This window comes from Trachypithecus francoisi, unplaced genomic scaffold (genome assembly GCF_009764315.1).
Source record: "Trachypithecus francoisi isolate TF-2019V2 unplaced genomic scaffold, Tfra_2.0 Lachesis_group12, whole genome shotgun sequence".
NCBI classification, from domain to species: domain Eukaryota; kingdom Metazoa; phylum Chordata; class Mammalia; order Primates; family Cercopithecidae; genus Trachypithecus; species Trachypithecus francoisi.
Window position 1 is genome coordinate 7,251,989 of NW_022681457.1, and position 16,092 is coordinate 7,268,080.

Consider the following 16,092-nt stretch of genomic DNA (forward strand, 5'->3'; position numbering starts at 1 on the left):
GAGCTATGTATGCTATCTGTGCAGAAGGGCTACATGTCCTGAGCCATAAAGAAAAACAGACTTACAGCTTATCTGCTTCCTGTATTTTGTTTATATGTCCTGGACCATGAAGAAAGGCAGTTTTTTAAAATTTTGTTTTGTTTTGTTTTTTTGAGACAGAGTCTCACTCTGTTACCCAGGCTGGAGTGCAATGGCGTGATCTTAGCTCACTGCAACCTTTGCCTCCTGGTTCAAGCAATTCTCATGCCTCAGGCTCTAGAGTAGCTGGGACTTCAAGCACCCACCACCGTGCCCAACTAATTTTTTTATTATTTTAGTAGAGACGGGGTTTCACCATGTTTCCCAGGGTGGTCTGGAGCTCCTGAGCTCAGGCAATTCAACCACCTTGGCCTCCCAGAGTGCTAGGATTACAGGCGTGAGCCACCGCACCTGGGCTAGAAAGGCAGATTTATAGCTTATTTGCTTTATCTCTTTGCTCTCCCCTGGTCCTGTCAGCCTGACTCCTTTTCCCTAATTAGGTCTCCACAGACTCTACCATAAAAATGCATTTTTCTCACCCTCCTATAAAATCCCTGGATTCCTAGTTTTACTACAAATAAACCAGGATTCTATTTCCCAGCATGAAAAGTTTGTCAGAAAAAAAAAAAAAAGAGGTAGCATGGGACCTTTCTTTTCTTCAAAACTAATTCACCTCCTCTTCTTCTCTTTCCTGTCTCTCTCTTCCCAGACTGGCCTGTGCAGTTCTAGGTCCCCAGTGAATCCTTGGGTTGACATACAAGGGACGAAGAACCTATAGAAAAGGGAAATCGGCCGGGCACGGTGGCTCACACCTGTAATCCCAGCACTTTGGGAGGCCGAGACGGGTGATCACAAGGTCAGGAGATCGAGACCACGGTGAAACCTCGTCTCTACTAAAAATACAAAAAAAAGCCGGGCGCCATGGCGGGTGCCTGTAGTCCCAGCTACTTGGGAGGCTGAGGCAGGAGAATGGCGAGAACCCGGGAGGCAGAGCTTGCAGTGAGCCGAGATAGGGCCACTGCACTCCAACCTGGTGGACAGAGCGAGACTCCGTCTCAAAAAAAAAAAAAAAGAAAGAAAGAAAAGGGAAATCTCTAGCTCTCAGACGTGGCTTTTTGGATGTCTGAATGCATTCATAACCATCCCCATGTTTCCAGAAAGGGGTCCTGATCCAGAACCTGCCACCGCCATTGTACAATTATAACTGAGAAAATTATTACAGTGAAAGAGATCTGACTTAACCAACTCCATCTTGCTTTTAGCCTCCAAGCTGCCTTTGTTCACTCCTGGCTGTAGGCCAAACTAGCTTTGGGAGGAACTTGGTTCATCTTTTGAAATAAAGACATTAACAGCCCTTTCCCAAAACAAATCCCCTATCTGCTTGGGGACTAGACTGCCTTTGTAGGACTAACAAGTTAGTCACAAGATTAGAAACTATAGTTTAGGAGTCATGCAGCTAGAGGCTACAAGATTGTCACCTTTCCCAAATTGTTCCTGGGAATTACATCAGTATTTTAAAACCTAAGATCAGTGCTTGAGATATTTTGCAGACCCTGCACTTGATGGATCACTTGGCACCCAGATCAATAAACTGACTCATCTGGTCTTGTGACACCACCCAGGAACAGACTCAGTGCAAAAGGACAGCGTCAACTCTCTATGATTTCATCTCCAACCAACCAATCATCACTCCCCACTCACTGGCCCCTACCCATCAAATTATCCTTAAAAACCCTGATCCCCAAGATTTCAGGGAAACTCACTTGAATAATAAAACTTCACTCTCCTGTACAGCCAGCTCCACGTAAATTAAACTCTTTCTCTATTGCAGTTCCTGTCTTGATGAATTGGCTCTGTCTAGGCAGTAGGCCAGGAGAACCTATTAGGCAGTTAAACCCAAAAGAAGGGGTTCTTGGATCTTATGCAAGAAAGAATGAGGGGTGAGTCCAGAGAGTAAAGTGACAGCAAGTTTATCAAGAAAGTAAAGGAATAGCTGGGCGCAGTGGCTCATGCCTGTAATCCCAACACTTTGGGAGGCTGAGGTGTGAAAATTGCTTGAGCCCAGGAGTTTGAGACAAGCCTGGACAACATGGCAAAACCCCATCTCTACAGAAAATACAAAAATTAGCCAGGGGTGGTGGCATGCACCTGTAGTACCTGCTACTCGGGAGGCTGATGTGGGAAGATTGCTCAAGCCCAGAGGTGGAGGTTGCAGTAACCTGAGATCACACCACTGCACTATTGCTTGGGATACACAACGAAATACTCTCTCAAAAAAAAAAAAATTTGATAGATAAATTCAGACTTTAACACTGAATATTTACTCTTGAAACTTCTGACACTTAAGTTGATAAAAATTCAATTTTCCCTATGCTAAAGACTTTATACATATCCTTTCTTCACGCATACATAGAACCCTTTACACAATATAATTGTTGGAAGTGTTTCTGAAATACTGTTTAGACAAATTGTCTATAATATTTTTACACATGTACTATAAAAATTAATATCAGACAATAAATATTATTTAATAAAAGAACCATTTTTTCAACGGCTAAAGCAATTTCTATTTGAGATTATCATAATAAGCATTGTATTCCATGATTTCACAACTGTAGCAAAACTTTTGTTTTTGAGATAAGCTCTCACTCTGCTGCCCAGACTGCAGTGCAGTGATGCAAGCTCCACCTCCTGGGTTCATGCCATTCTCCTGCCTCAGCCTCCCGAGTAGCTGGGACTACAGGTGCCCACCACCACACCCAGCTAATTTTTTTTGTATTTTTAGTAGAGACCGGGTCTCACTGTGTTAGCCAGGATGGTCTCAATCTCCTGACCTCGTGATCCACCTGCCTCGGCCTCCCAAAGTGCTGAGATTACAGGTGTGAGCCACTGCCCCCAGCCTGGTGCTCAGATTTTGGTAACCAAGGAGGAATTCAGAGTCGAGGTGCCCCTGGCCTTTGACAAATCTCCTATCAGTGCTTGGTACCAGCTTGGGCTGTTCTCTATGGCTCAAACCAGTAGGACGATTTGCTGAGGCCTGGGTGCATCCCCTCCAGAGAATCACTGATCTCACCAAATTTGGTCAAGATCTAAAGTTTATTTTGCCGAACAACTCCTTTTTTGGCGGGGCAGGGGGAGTTTTACTTGCTTCCATCCAGAAAGGCAAGTTTTCCTGCTTCCATGACAATGGAAGGCAGATAACTTCTTTCGGGAGTTTGAGCTCGCTTCCAACAAGTAAGGTAATTTGAGATTTTTCTGCTTCTAGGATGACAGAGAGCAGTCTTCAACATGAGACCCATAATAAGTAAGTAGCTGAATTGAGGTTCTGTCTTGGCTAAATATTAACAACCGGCTAGTTGTAATTTCTCCTTACCATTAGAGCACTCAGTAATCATATATATAGGTTTAATGGAAATAGCTAAATCTTGCATTATTTAGTAAAATAACCATATATTTAATCTTAAGTTTCTCATTAGGTAAACACCTGAAATTAATAGGATATAAAGTGATTGACAGGTAATAACTATAACTGTCCAATGGGTTCACCTTGCCCACTGCCTAGACAGAGCCAACTTATCAATACAGGATAACTGCAATAGAAAAGTAGTAATTAACACAGAGTTGGCTGTGCAGGAGATGTGAGTTTTATTATTACTCACATTAGTCTCCCTGGAAATTTGGAGATCAGAATTTTTAAGAATAATCTGGTGGGTAGAGAGCCAGCAGTTGGGAGTTCTGATTGGTAGGGTCAGAGACGAAACAACAGGAAGTTGAAGCTGTTCTCTTATGCTAAGTCAGTTTTTGGGTGGGGGCTATGAGACCAAATGAGCTAGTTTATTGATCTCCTTCTTCCCAGCTGATCCATTGAGTGCAGTTTCTGCAAAATATCTCAAGCACTAATCTTATATTTCACAATAGTGATGTTATCGCCAGGAGCAATTTGGGGAGACTGAGAATCTTGCAGCCTCAAGCTGCATGACTCCTAAATCATAATTTCTAATCTTGTGGCTTTAAGAAGCCAAGTTCCTCAGCAGGAAGATTTTGGAAAAGGACTGTTGTCATCTTGGTTTCAAAGACAAACCATAAACGAGCTTCTCCCAAAGTTAGTTCCAGTCTATGAACAGGAATGAGTAAGGACAACTTGGAGGTTAGAAGCAAGATGAAGTCACGTCAAATGTCTTTGTCTCAGTTATAATTTTGCAATGGTGGTTTTATAAATGTAAATGATGGCTATCACAGTTTTCATAAATAATCTGGCTAAACTATGATAATAATAAGGTAAACATAATGGGATAAATGCTTGTAGACACATCATAATTTACAATCTAAAGTTATATTGAGTTAAATTATATTTTATTAATTGGGTATTTTCCAATGAAAACTATTATAGAAAAACATTATTTCATCAAAAAAGTGTGTCCTTTTTAAAAGGTGAATACTTTTTATCTAATTCAAAGCTTAACTAAAGGTTATGTATAAAACAAACCAGAAAGAACCAGGAAACAAGAAGGATGTAAAGAAAGTTACAGAAATAAAGATTCTGTCTCAAAAAAAAAAGTTATAGAAATAAAGAGGTATTTTTAGGACTGGCACAATGGCTTATACCTGTAATCCCAGGACTTTGGGTGGCTAAGGTGGGAGGGTCATTTGAGGTCAGGAGTTCGAGGCCAGACTATCCAATACAGTGAAACCCTATCTCTACTAAAAACATAGAAATTAGCCAGGCATGGCAGTGTGCATCTGTAATCCCAGCTACTCTGGAGGCTGAGGCAGGAGAATCACTTGAGCCCAGGAGATGGAGGATGCAGTGAGCTAAGATCCAGCTATTGCATGCCAGCCTGGGCCACAGAGAGAGACACTGTCTCAAAAATAAATAAATATTTTTGGTAGGAAAGCTTGAAGAAAAATAATTCTATATGAGAAAGAATCTTGTATGAGAAATTTTGTCCTGGAATAAAATAACTGATTGTATAAGAAAGATGGATGCTCAGGACAAACAAGAAATCCCAAGCATGTCATGAATCGTCTTTGTAAGTCATAATAAGATTTGTGAAAATAACTTTTATGTGATCAAATTGTTTATAATTGGCCGGGCGCGGTGGTTCAAGCCTGTAATCCCAGCACTTTGGGAGGCTGAGACGGGCGGATCACGAGGTCAGGAGATCGAGACCATCCTGGCTAACACGGTGAAACCCCGTCTCTACTAAAAAAATACAAAATTAGCCGGGCGAGATGGCGGGCGCCTGTAGTCCCAGCTACTCGGGAGGCTGAGGCGAGAGAATGGCGTAAACCCGGGAGGCGGAGCTTGCAGTGAGCTGAGATCCGGCCACTGCACTCCAGCCTGGGCGACAGAGCGAGACTCCGTCTCAAAAAAAAAAAAAAAAAAAAAAAAAAAACAATTGTTTATAATTAAAGGGAAATTATAATGGTCTTTCTAGAGATTGGGTTTTGATTTTTAAAAACCCCACTTACACACTAAAGGATTGGTTCAAACTACAAAATTTTCTTAAAGCAGTGCTTTACTCTAAATAAATTATGAAACATTATAATTTATTCAATGTAAAGTTCAAGTTTTACGGAATCTCACTGTTTTCAGCTTTCTCTCCCCTTTTAAAAGGCCTGAAATCATAACTTTTTCAACTAATTTTCAGCTCCTGTAACCTTTTTTTCTTTGGGTTCTAACTGTTGTGGCCTGACACTATAAAATGTTTTATTTTTGAGGTCTAAAGGAAATGTTTCTTTCCAACATAATATCTCCCACAGGGAACAGCAGTCACACTGTAGAAGGCCTTTTCTTTTGCCTTTGGATAACTGGCCTACTAAACGGATCTTACACTTTATCAAAATAATTCCTATGTCAGTATTACTAAGTTTGGTTGGTTAGAAAGAAATTTAAATTAAAAAATTTTAATTAGTTTATTATATCCATATAACTTTCTGTATGTGCTTTTAAAGTCCTTGTTCCATTCAGTTACAGGGCTTTGACTCTTGGGTTTAAAAAGGACACTAAGTCTTGCTAAATCTTAAACACTGATAGAGCAGTTCAATCCTCATCTTCAGACCCAGTAGAAGTTCCTAATCAAAATAAACTGTATTTGTGAAACACAGGGCAAGAAATTAAAATTATTCCCCCGTCTCTACTAAAAAAATACAGAAAAAAAAACTAGCCGGGCGAGGTGGCGGCGCCTGTAGTCCCAGCTACTCGGGAGGCTGAGGCAGGAGAATGGCGTAAACCGGGAGGCGGAGCTTGCAGTGAGCTGAGATCTGGCCACTGCACTCCAGCCTGGGCGACAGAGCGAGACTCCGTCTCAAAAAAAAAAAAAAAAAAAAAAAAAAAAATATATTGTTTTTATAATTGTTTATAATTAAAGGGAAATTATAATGGTCTTTCTAGAGATTGGGTTTTGATTTTTAAAAACCCCACTTACACACTAAAGGATTGGTTCAAACTACAAAATTTTCTTAAAGCAGTGCTTTACTCTAAATAAATTATGAAACATTATAATTTATTCAATGTAAAGTTCAAGTTTTACGGAATCTCACTGTTTTCAGCTTTCTCTCCCCTTTTAAAAGGCCTGAAATCATAACTTTTTCAACTAATTTTCAGCTCCTGTAACCTTTTTTTCTTTGGGTTCTAACTGTTGTGGCCTGACACTATAAAATGTTTTATTTTTGAGGTCTAAAGGAAATGTTTCTTTCCAACATAATATCTCCCACAGGGAACAGCAGTCACACTGTAGAAGGCCTTTTCTTTTGCCTTTGGATAACTGGCCTACTAAACGGATCTTACACTTTATCAAAATAATTCCTATGTCAGTATTACTAAGTTTGGTTTGGTTAGAAAGAAATTTAAATTAAAAAATTTTAATTAGTTTATTATATCCATATAACTTTCTGTATGTGCTTTTAAAGTCCTTGTTCCATTCAGTTACAGGGCTTTGACTCTTGGGTTTAAAAAGGACACTAAGTCTTGCTAAATCTTAAACACTGATAGAGCAGTTCAATCCTCATCTTCAGACCCAGTAGAAGTTCCTAATCAAAATAAACTGTATTTGTGAAACACAGGGCAAGAAATTAAAATTATTCAACTCCTCAAGTCCCAATGTTTATAATGAAAGAGGTGGACATGTGAGATTGTCAGGGTCAATTTTTAGAGCTAAAATAAGTTTGGGTTCTCTAGAAATTAACTATCAATTTCAAAGACAAATTGTTGCAAGACCAGCATGTGAGCCCCTGTGCCAGATTAACAAGGTTGTCTTGGAGCATTAGCCCACTTTTTTTTTTTTTTCTTGAGATGGAGTCTCACTCTGTTGCCCAGGTTGGAGTGCAATAGTGCGATCTGGGCCCACTGCAACCTCCACCTCCTGGGTTCGAGTGATTCTCCTGCCTCAGCCTCCCAAGTAGCTGGGGTAACAGACATGTGCCACCATGCCTGGCTAATTTTGTATTTTTAGCAGAGATGGGGATTTACCATGTTGGTCAGGCTGGTCTCAAACTCCTGACCTCAGGTGACTCACCCACCTTGGCATCCCAAAGTGCTGGGATTACAGGCATGAGCCACCATGCCCAGCCTAGCCCACTATTTAATAAAGATTATATAATTTTAAAAAAGGCTCATGGAAATTATACTTACAGTCAAGATGATTAAAATTTTACAGTTTGTTTATAAAATATCAAAAAACCAATTTAATTGGCCTTGTGTCATTTTTATTAGGGAATATTGTTTGGGAAATTAAGTCTTCTCTCTCAAAAAATAAAGGTGGTCACCTTTTACTGAAATCTTTGAGATACCACATTGGCTAAATGAATAACTTATTTTATAATGACCTGTGATCCTATTTTATGATATCAAGTATTTTAAACTTTTTATATTTGACAAGCTTTCCAAAGCACATTTTAACTTGGGTCCTCATTAAACTTTTGTTAATCCCCTATAGTCCAGAAGAGACATATTTGGCTTATTTGGTATAAAAATCATACAGGAAGCATTGTCAAATATGAAATAGTGTTTGGCTTTCTTTGGGCTGTACTTGTATAAATATGAAATTGGCATGTATTCCAAAATCATGGAAAATCTTATCATTCTGATATGACTTACTATATGCTATTATTTTATTTTTTGAGATGGAATCTCACTCTGTCACCCAGGCTGGAGTGCAGTGGTGCTATCTTGGCTCACTGCAACCTCTGCATCCTGGGTTCAAGCAATTCCCCTGCATTAGCCTCTCAAGTACCTGGGACTATAGGTGTGCACCATCACACCGGGTTAATGTTTGTATTTTTAGTAGAGATGTGGTCTCACCATGTTGGTCAGGCTGGTCTTGAACTCCTGACCTCAACCCACCTTGGTCTCACAAAGTGCTGCAATTACAGATGTGAGTGACTGTGCCTGACCACATATTATTAATAATTATAATTGTTGGCTGGGCATGGTGGCTCACACCTGTAATCCCAACACTTTGGGAGGCTGAGGCAGGCAGATCACCTGAGGTTGGGAGTTCAAGACCAACCTGACCAACATGGAGAAATCCCATCTCTACTAAAAATACAAAATTAGCTGGGCATGGTGGCGCATGCCTGTAGTCCCAGCTACTCAGAAGGCTGAGGCAGGAGAATCGCTTGAACCCCAGAGGAGAGGTTGCGGTGAGCCAAGATCATGCCACCGCACTCCAGCCTGGACAACAAGAGCAAAATGCCATCTCAAAAAATAATAATAATTATTATTATTACTATTGATTGTTAAGTAAAATTGTTGTATGTCACAGAAGTAACCAAAATTTCCATTATAGTCAATTGTGGTTTTAGTAACAGCTATCCTGAGACATTTTGCTGTCTGTAGGCAATTGTTGTCTTGTTTGGATCCTTTTCAAAAGTTAGTTTATAATCAGCTATAGGACTTTGATAGGTGCTCTGGAGTGCAAGTTTCTGATAACTTTGGAAATTGTGACATTAGAATAGAGGAATAGAGGAAAGAACTTTCAAAACTTTCATGGAGAAATAAAATGTTCATGAATATCAAACACAACACACACTAACTGCAGGGACTGAACTAATAGGAGATGAAAGTAATCTTTCTGATTTTTTTCTTTGGATCCTTTGTTTTGTTTTACAGAGTCAAGGAAACTTTTCTTTTGAGCTATTGACAGCATTTTTTTTTTTTTTTTTTTTTTTGAGACAGTCGCCCAGGCTCGAGTGCAATGGCATGATCTGGGTTCACTGCAACCCCTGCCTCCCAGTTTCAAGCAATTCTCCTGCCTCAGCCTCCCGAGTAGCTGGGAATACAGGCACCCACCATCATGCCCAGCTAATTTTTGTATTTTTGTAGAGACGGGGTTTCACCATGTTGACCACGCTGATCTCAAACTCCTGACCTAAGGCAATCCACCCGCTTTGGTCTCCCAAAGTGCTGGGATTACAGGCATGAGCCACTGTGCCTGGCTGACAGCATTTAACAGTTGAGGAAGGTATACTGCTGTGAACAAAATTTGGAAATATTTGTTCCTCTCTACCTGCTTTCTCCAGAATTTGGAAACTATTTCTGAGTATTCTTAACTTATGGCAATATAGTTATTTGCGTAAGTGCAATGAGTTTGTTTCGGTTTTTTGTTTTTTGGCAACAGGGAACCATCAGAGAAACTGGTCATTTTACCAAGGCTTTGACTGGAATAGCATGCTAATCTAACTTGACTTACACAGCCAATGAAACCCTCTCGGGAAGAATGGCTTCATACCTTGTGAACGCAGTCCCTATACAAGGTTCCTGACCTGTGGCAAGTAAAGAATGCCACGTTCTGACAGACCCAGGAGCCCCAAGTTATCCTGGGACCTCAAGAGAAAAAGAATTTACCCAACTCATTGATATTTGGTGCTACAAAGCCATACCTGGGCTCTGCTTTTTAAGTCTTATCTGAGATTCCTTCTATGGAACAAAGTTCCATCAAAGCCAATTTTTAAAGCCTGTAAGAAAAATAAGTATACTTGCTGCACTTTATACATATAATCTGGCCAAGTATAATAAAGTAAATCAGTCCTTCCATGATTTGACTTTAATAAAAATGGGAAACTGGAGAAAAATTATGTTTCAAAAACTATGGTATACCTTTTGTTAGATTCTAGTCTTGCCCAATGTTTTTCAATTTTTATGATTTTCTACAGTTTGGACTGAATTCTAATTTTTTCTACCTACATGTCTCTGAAATAATGTTTTCAATTTTTTCTTCTTTCTTTTTTTCCCCCCATATTTTCTAATATGAAATCACTGAAAACTAAACTGTATTTTCTTAAAGCCCTGAGAACTGAAGCTAGAGAATTTAAACTTCAGAAGAAAATAACAGCGACCTATTCACATACATAAGCCACTTTCATACCTACCTACTGATGTATGGACTTCAGAGTAATATGGCCTGTATATATTTTCCAGAATTGTTGTTTGTTTTTCTCTGTTCCTCCTGCTATTTTCTCTTCATAGGACATGACACTTTACAACGTGCTAAAAATGAGCTTTCCAAATAACACGGTATTTGCCCGCCTAAAAATAAACTGTCCCAGCCACGAAAGATCAGATGAAACCTGATTTTTTTTCTTTTTTTTGAGATGGAGTCTCGCTCTGTCGCCAGGCTGGAGTGCAATGGTGCAATCTGGGCTCACTGCAACCTCTGCCTCCTGGGTTCAAGCGATTCTGCTGCCTCAGCCTCCTGAGTAGCTGGAACTACAGGCATGTGCCACCACACCTGGCTAATTTTTGTATTTTTAGTAGAGATGGGGTTTCACCATGTTGGCCAGGATGGTCTCCATCTCTTGACCTCATTGCCCACCTTGGCCTCCCAAAGTGCTGCGATTACAGGTGTAAGCCACCACACCCAGCCTCTCCCAAAGATTTTTAAAGGAGAAAAGGGGAAATGTGAAAGGAAAATAAATCTTGGCACCCAAAACTCACTAAGCCAAAGGGAAAAGTGAAACTGGGAACTGCTTAGGGCAAACATGCTTCCCATTCTATTCAAATCATCCCTCTGCTCACTGAGATAAATGCGTGTCTGATTGCCTCCTTTGAAAATGGTCACCAGAGGCCGGGCGCGGTGGCTCAAGCCTGTAATCCCAGCACTTTGGGAGGCCGAGACGGGCGGATCACGAGGTCAGGAGATCGAGACCATCCTGGCTAACACAGTGAAACCCCGTCTCTACTAAAAATACAAAAAAATTAGCTGGGCGAGGTGGCGGGCGCCTGTAGTCCCAGCTACTCTGGAGGCTGAGGCAGGAGAATGGCGTGAACCCGGGAGGCGGAGCTTGCAGTGAGCTGAGATCCGGCCACTGCACTCCAGCCTGGGGGCAGAGCGAGACTCTGTCTCAAAAAAAAAATAAATAAAAAAGAAAATGGTCACCAGAAACTCAAAAGAATGCAACCTTTGTCTTTTATCTACCTATGACCTGGAAGCACCCTCCCTGCTTGGACTTGTTCTGACTTTCCAAACCAAACCAATGTGCATCTTACATATTAACTGGTATCTCCTAAAAGTGTATAAAACCAAGCTGCACCCTGACCATCTTGGGTATATATGGCCAGAAACTCTTGAGGCTGTGTCACAGGCAAGCATCCTTAACTTTGGCAAAACAAACTTGCTAAACTGACTGGAAGAAAAGAAGTAATCTTCAGAGAAAATAAAAATACCATGGAAAAACAGGAAGATTACATGATAAAAATGTTAACTTACAAAGATGATTTCAGAACCATCAGTGTGTATGCACTAAAAAACAGCTGCAAAACGTGAAGCAACAAGTGACAGAAGTGAAAGAAATACACAAATTTAGATTGAGCAAAGAGGATTATTAGGGTAGTCAAAGTACTCTGTATGTTACCATAATGGTAAATATGTGCCATTTTACAGTTGTCCAAACCCCCACAATGTACAAGTGTGAGCCAAGTATAAACTAGGGATGTTGGGTGATAATCTACCACTTTGGTGGAGGATGTTGACAATGGGGAAGGCTATGCATATATGGGGGAAGGAGCTATATGGGAAATCTCTGTACCTTCCACTAAATTTTGCTGGAAACCAAAAATTGCTCTACAAAGTAAAGTATATCATAGAAAAAAAATTGAATTAGAAAATAGATTAAAAACATGAGGAGAAATTTCACCAGTGTAGATGCACAGCTAAATAGGCAAAAGAAAAGATTTTCCATATTACCGTCCATCAAGTCTCAGAAATTAACAATGTTCTATTTCTTTTTTTTTTTTAATTGAAAACTGAACAGCAAATGAATTTTTATGGTTTGTTTTCTGCAACAAACAATATTAAAATGTATGAGAAATAACATGTATTGCAACAGGTTATAAGGGTGGAAACAAATAGTCTTACAATTTGCTGGAAGCATAACAGAGCTTATTGACATTTTCAAGGAAAGACAACAAAGAAAGATGTCATCAAACAAGATGGTATCCAGACAGAGACACAGCACTCCACAACAGCTTCATACTCGGCACACAATAAATCCTCTCAGAAAGAGGAGAGGAGTGATGCCAAATGGCCTTGCACTGGAGCTGTGGACACTACCACTCTATTATTCATACAACCAAGGCTCTACAATACCCCTCTGGAGACAAAAGTGCAACACAAAATCTGTGTAACAAAGGAAAGCAAAAGTAGCAATAAAGGTCCAGAGAAATATACACAGTGCAAATACAGTACTGCAAACTCAGTAAAAGGAGTTTTTGACTAGAGTATGAACTTTCAAGTTGAAGATATATTTCGCAGGAACATTCACCCAAAGCTTGAGAGCTACAGCGAAGAAAGACTTGCAGTCAGTAACTGAGTAGATGAAATGCCTAATTTTTCACTAGGTGATAATTCCCTTTGGGAGGAAGTGCCTTATCTTTAATTATTCCACTTTTTAAATTGCCTCAAACTTGCTTGCTATTGAATTGTATAACACCAGATAATGGCAGGCTGTCAAACGATAACCCCAGTGGATAATTTAAGCTGCTTTTATGAGAAGCATGGTGCTAAGCTGCCTTACACAGTCTTTTCACACTAACCATAAAAAAACTGAGTTTATTTGATCATGTAAAAGAATATGACCTTCTCACATAAGGTCATATTAGAGGAATTCTTTTTTTTTTTTTTTTTTTTTTTTTTTTTTGAGACGGAGTCTTGCTCTGCCACCCAGGCTGGAGTGCAGTGGTCGGATCTCAGCTCACTGCAAGCTCCGCCTCCTGGGTTTACGCCATTCTCCTGCCTCAGCCTCCCGAGTAGCTGGGACTACAGGCGCCCGCCTCGTCGCCCGGCTAGTTTTTTGTATTTTTAAGTAGAGACAGGGTTTCACCGTATTAGCCAGGATGGTCTCGATCTCCTGACCTCGTGATCCGCCCGTCTCGGCCTCCCAAAGTGCTGGGATTACAGGCTTCAGCCACCGCGCCCGGCCTAGAGGAATTCTTTTTAAAAGAGGTTTTCAAACTCATCCTTTGGGCATTTAAAAAATCATTATATAAATGTACACTTCTTCAATACATAAGAACAAACATTTTCCCTTTACAAAAAAACCTCATATTTAGGCCAAAATAAATTACAACTTGCTGAAATATCTTTCATGGCTCAGTGCTCATTCCAGCTATATGAAGCTATATTTTTTGCACATCTTCAGAAATTAGAGATACTGAGAGAGAGCAGTTACTTTTTTTTTTTTTTTTTTGAGACAGAGTTTTATTCTGTCACCCAGGTTAGAGTACAGTGGTGCAATGTCAGCTCACTGCAAACTCTGCCCGCAGGGTTCAAATGATTCTCCTGCCTCAGTCTCCCAAGTAGCTGGGATTACAGGCGCCCACCACCATGCCCGGCTAATTTTTGTATTTTTAGTAAGGACATGGTCTTGCCATATTGGCTAGGCTGGTCTCAAACTTGACCTCAGGTGATCCACCCACCTCGGCCTCCCAAAGTGTTGGGATTATAGGCGTGAGCCATGCGTCTGGCCAGAGAGAGAGTGGTTTCTTCTAAAATGACATGATGATATAACCCTGGCTCAGGGAACAGGTCAAGTTCTAAACCTCAGGAATAAAAAACAGATACTCGGGCGCAGTGGCTCAAGCCTGTAATCCCAGCACTTTGGGAGGCCGAGACGGGCGGATCACGAGGTCAGGAGATCGAGACCATCCTGACTAACACGGTGAAACCCCGTCTCTACTAAAAATACAAAAAACTAGCCGGGCGAGGTGGCGGGCGCCTGTAGTCCCAGCTACTGGTGAGGCTGAGGCAGGAGAATGGCGTAAACCTGGGAGACGGAGCTTGCAGTGAGCTGAGATCCGGCCACTGCACTCCAGTCCGGGCGACAGAGCGAGACTCCGCCTCAAAAAAAAAAAAAAAAAAAACAGATACTCATTATCCAATCCATATAATCTTGTATTATATATGTATTAACAGTCTATGCAGTGAAAAATGAAGAACATAAATTTCATAAAACTTTAAAAACACACAACATAGGCCAGGCGTGGCAGCTCATGCTTGTAATCCCAGCACTTCGGGAGGCCGAGGCGAGCGGATCATCTGAGGTTGGGAGTTTGAGACCAGCCTGACCAACACGGAGAAACCCTGTCTCTACTAAAAATACAAAATTAGCCGGGTGTGGTGGCACATGCTTGTAATCCCAGCTACTTGGAGGCTGAGGGAGGAGACTCACTCGAACCCAGGAGGCAAAGGTTGTGGTGAGCCAAGATTGTGCCATTGCACTCCAGTCTGGGCAATAAGAGCAAAACCCCATCTCAATAACAACAACAAAAAACCAAAACAAAAAAATAAATAAATAAAAATGTAAAGAAACAAAACATTTAATGTACAAGCTACTCCATTTGGCAATGTGTACTGAGATAAAAACTTACCTACAAACAGAATATAACACAAGGAAAATGTGATTTAAGAAGTGATCTCGGGCCGGGCGCGGTGGCTCAAGCCTGTAATCCCAGCACTTTGGGAGGCCGAGACGGGTGGATCACGAGGTCAGGAGATTGAGACCATCCTGGCTAACACGGTGAAACCCCATCTCTACTAAAAAATACAAAAAACTAGCCGGGCGAGGTGGCGGGCGCCTGTAGTCCCAGCTACTCGGGAGGCTGAGGCAGGAGAATGGCGTGAACCTGGGAGGCGGAGCTTGCAGTGAGCTGAGATCCGGCCACTGCATTCCAGCCTGGGCGACAGAGCGAGACTCCGTCTCAAAAAAAAAAAAAAAGAAGTGATCTTAGGTCCATAGCTCTTCAGTTCTTCTAAATTTGTACATCAGAGTGTTTTGGTAACATATGCACCAAAAAGAATCCCCATGGAAGCAGTAAGTACCCTAAACATCGACAGGAAACCAATGAAGAGCCAAACTCAAGCACCTGTTCTTCCTTAACAGCCTCTTTCACAGCTATCACCTCTCACCTGAGCATTGGATACAGCATTTTTATCATGAAGAAAGCCAATGTGGGAAATACACCACGTGTGAAAGGCATGGTTCAACTGTTCTGGCCTAGGATACACCACAGCTGCGTCATTATCCACCAGCCTGTAAAAAACAATATACCTGTTACAACGGACGCCACAGCATTCCTTCTCTCACCCCAGTCAATACATTCATATTCTGGCCAATGAAAATCATCTAGGAAGCCTCCCATTTTTTACTTCTTAAGCATCCATTTTCCATTAAATGCTGTATCCCCACTTCCTCAAACACCCACGTGCACTTCAGGCACGTGCACAAGAAGGAGACTGCTGCTCCACAGTCTGGCCGGCGTCCTCCAGCGCCACCTCAGCCTTGGGAGCCCACAATGTTCTATTTTTATTTGATCCCGTCTGCCTCCAGCAATCATTGAAAAGAAACAGCCTTTACCAAACACTCCAGAGTGTCTTTGTGGTGATGTCATTAGGAACCCATAACTGTCCCCAGGAATGGGCAGTGGGAACAAAGGTTTTGAGGAATATTCTTAGCTCACCAAGCTTGCACCATTATCATCAATATTGGTGAACTGACAAATTGCAGTTTTTTGCAAAGCTGTTATCTTAGAATCACAAACTTACATCTCACAACCAGCTGGCTCCCTCCCCCAACACA